Source organism: Passer domesticus, chromosome 5, assembly GCF_036417665.1.
Source record: "Passer domesticus isolate bPasDom1 chromosome 5, bPasDom1.hap1, whole genome shotgun sequence".
NCBI lineage: Eukaryota > Metazoa > Chordata > Aves > Passeriformes > Passeridae > Passer > Passer domesticus.
The window spans coordinates 41,934,395-41,937,716 of NC_087478.1; the positions used below are offsets into that span (position 1 = coordinate 41,934,395).

At 41.2% G+C, this 3,322-nt stretch overlaps 1 long non-coding RNA gene across 1 annotated transcript; it reads right to left on the minus strand.

Annotated features, from left to right (window-relative positions):
• Window positions 1–819: 819 nt before the first annotated feature.
• On the minus strand, window positions 820–2,093 carry LOC135301354 (uncharacterized). The gene is made up of 3 exons (XR_010363112.1): window positions 1,808–2,093; window positions 1,481–1,647; window positions 820–1,241 (listed from the first exon to the last, which is right to left on the minus strand). It is a non-coding gene; the product is annotated as an uncharacterized LOC135301354 (long non-coding RNA).
• Window positions 2,094–3,322: the final 1,229 nt, after the last annotated feature.

Below are 3,322 nucleotides of genomic sequence, written 5' to 3' on the forward strand. Positions count from 1 at the left end.
TTGGAGCAATGATAACTAATCCTGTAGAGAAACACAGGATTTGGAATGCTTTGGAAGGTATTTAATAGTAAACACATTTTAAAAAATGGTGGATGTTTACACTGAGCCCACCTACCTTTTAAAGAGCTGTAACAGAATTACTTCTTTTTTTTAAATGAAACAGATTTGTTTTCTAAAGCTACAGGTTGATTTTTTTAGTCCACAATGATGACCATATCAAGCCTGCTTTTAATTAAGTTTTGAAAGCGAAAATATATTTACAGGCAAAAATCACACCAAGTCTTCAATCATATGTGTTTTTCCAGTGCTTTCATATGTCAGGTCTGCTTACCTGCATACTGAACATGAACCGTACGAGGGGTAACATGTGTCTGTTCTGGAGTTAGTGAACATTTTAGACATACATGGATTTACTTCTAGATAGAGTGAAGTTACACTGCTATCCCTGAATTACTTCTGAAGCTGCCCTAGTTGTGGTTTTCAGAGAAAGAGACCCACTCTGAGAGTAACCCCATCCATGTTAGCCCTGTACAGCCCCAGTGCAGCAGCCACCACAGGGCACAGAGGATCACACAAGTGCTCTCCATGGTACAAGCCCTCTGATATCTCTCAGGGCTGCAGTCTCACTTGGTTCCAATCACATGCCTGTCAGTTCTCAGAGCCCTGATAAGAAGACTGAAGGCTCCTGGTGCTCATAAGAGCCTTGTTGTGTCTTGCTGGTAGCCTAAGTTTTCTTGTTGTCCTCCATGTCAACAGCGAGTTGTTGTTTTCCTGGTACAAGGTTCAGGAGTCTGTTCATTCAGCTTTTCTTCAGGGTTTGGTATGAGGTACAGAGGAGTAGCTCCTCTTTCTCTAGGCCGAGTCTGTGTCAGAAATCAGTATCACCCTGCAGGTATTTGGTGTGCCAGACCCGTATGGGAATAGATAAACAGTTCAGTCCTCAATCACTCACCTAAACCACTTTCTGTTACTGAAATCTTAAAAACACTCCCCAACTTGTCACTGCCCATGACATTCCAGTTACCATCACTGGGATCTGGGAGAATGAGGTGTCCAGCTGTGCTGAAATTGTTAATGGAGTTTTGCACAGTTCCTGTGATTATTGCAGCTGTAAAGGTGCTGTTCCACTTCAGGCATGTGAGCCTCAGCTTCAGTGAATATGTGCATTACACACACCTCACTGGGATCTACCCTCTTCCCTTGGCGAAAGCGGAGCAACCATTTCAGCACTTCTTCTCCCTCTGGTGATATATGATAACATCTTGTGGGGATGGCCTGACAAGCACAGAGCCACTGTACCCATGTGTCCCCCAAGCTGTCTGTGAAGGGCACTGCCCATCAGAGCAGTGGAGAACTGAATGTGATGACCTTCACAGTCTGCATTAGAGAGAAAGTCTCCCTGAAGGACCCCATGCACCCTCCCTCCCACACCTCAGGCAGCATCTTGAGGTCATTTGTGTCCAAGACATTTACCACTTACCAGAAACACATGCTCAGTGGTGGTTTCCGAGTCCTAGCTCTGTGCAATGGAAGCATTTTCACACAGTGCCCCATCAGCCAGCTAAGGCTCAGATATCCAGACTGAGCTGCCTGTGACTTTTCAAGTCTCCCTCGTCACCTCTGCATCTGAACCTGGCTCTGACCATTCTGCCAACCATAACCACAAACTGTTGTCAGCATAATTCGGAGTCTAAGTTTGCTTCCTACAAATATTTACAAAAGTCTTAAACATCTTCTAAGCCCCAAGTAGCTCCCCTGTGGAGAAATGACACAATAGAGAAATCAACTATTAAGTATAATTACCTACTCTTACAGTTCCCAGAACAAAGATTTTCTGGGGAACCAGCCATGGACAGAAAAGGACAGCAGGCAGCATGCCGTAATCTCTCAAGCCCAGAGCATGGGACAGTCCCTAGGCAGGTTCAGAGAGCACTGCAAAACCTTTGAGTGTATCCTCTCCCTGTAGGAGGTGAAAAACTGAACCTGACTCCAGATATTGTTCCAATTCCTTCAAAGCAGTGCATCTGGCGACTATTCTGCAGCCTATATTACCTGACAAGTATGCAAAGTGAGGTTTAGAGGAGACTTTTGTCAGAAACAGCTCATCCTGACCTTCCCATTTGGTTTCTGAATAGCCTAATGAAGAAAAATTCAGCAAAATGCCATAAGGTAATAGTGGAGGATAAAACTGTGACAAAATAACATGAGTGACTCACAGACTGCAGTAGGAGTTTTGTATTTTTTTTCCCTGGGCTGTTACATTCAGGCTCTGAGTACTGAAACAGTCTAAAGGAACAATGAAATAAAGTGGGTATTGAAGATTTTGTGGCTCACTACTAAACAGCTCCTTCAAAAGTCTTCTTGCTGTTAAAAGCAGTGTTGGGGAATTGCTACATAAATGATATACTGTGGAAATAAGTCAGGCCCTAAGAAACCAGGTCAAAACTCTAGATTCCAGAAACAAAAGGATAGATCACTAAGAGCAGCTAACATGCTCAAAGAAAAAAAAAAAAAAACCTTTATGTATTCTTGACCTACATTCAAGTAAAATGGTACTTTTCAACTGCTCTTAAATCTTTTTCCAGCTTTATTCTAGAAAGGGTATTGCAGTTTGTAAGAAGCTTGACTGCTGGAACACATCTGCTGCTTTAGTTTTAAAAGGGTTTGATTGCAGAATGCTAGATACATGACAGAAATTTCTGTCTTAAATGGTAAAAATATTCTTAATCTAGAGAACATAAATATTTGCTTCAGTCCTGGAAAGCCTGATAAATACAGAGAAATTATGTGCATTTAATATCAAGTATGTCTCTTGACACTTTAATTACAGTACATTTTTTATTTTTCCTTTCCTGATCAGTTGGGTGGTCCTTTTTTCTCTTCTGTTATCTTTATTGGGACTTTGTTCCAGCTTTAATATCTTTAGTCCAGAAATAAAATGGCACATATTTACCTGTAAATTCAAAAAAATCCAACTAGCAGAAATTACTTTTCTGGTTTTTAGGCTGAATCTGAATGATTCAGTGAATCATTCACTCTTTTTTTTTTTGGATTTGCTTGATATGACTTTTCAGAGTCACTATGAATTTATCATTACTCCTGGATATTCCATATTTAATAATAATTCTTCCATGCCTTGCTGTACAGAAAATTACTTATGCAGAATCACAGAGCAAGGTAATTATTCAGCTGTGGGGGAAACATGAGGCTCCAAGGCTGCTAGCCCTCCTAGCTGTACTGTGAATCTTGTGATAACAAGTAGCTCTTTAAAAGCCTCTGTACTTCAAGTCTTGTAAATGTGTGACAGCACAGATCGATGAGA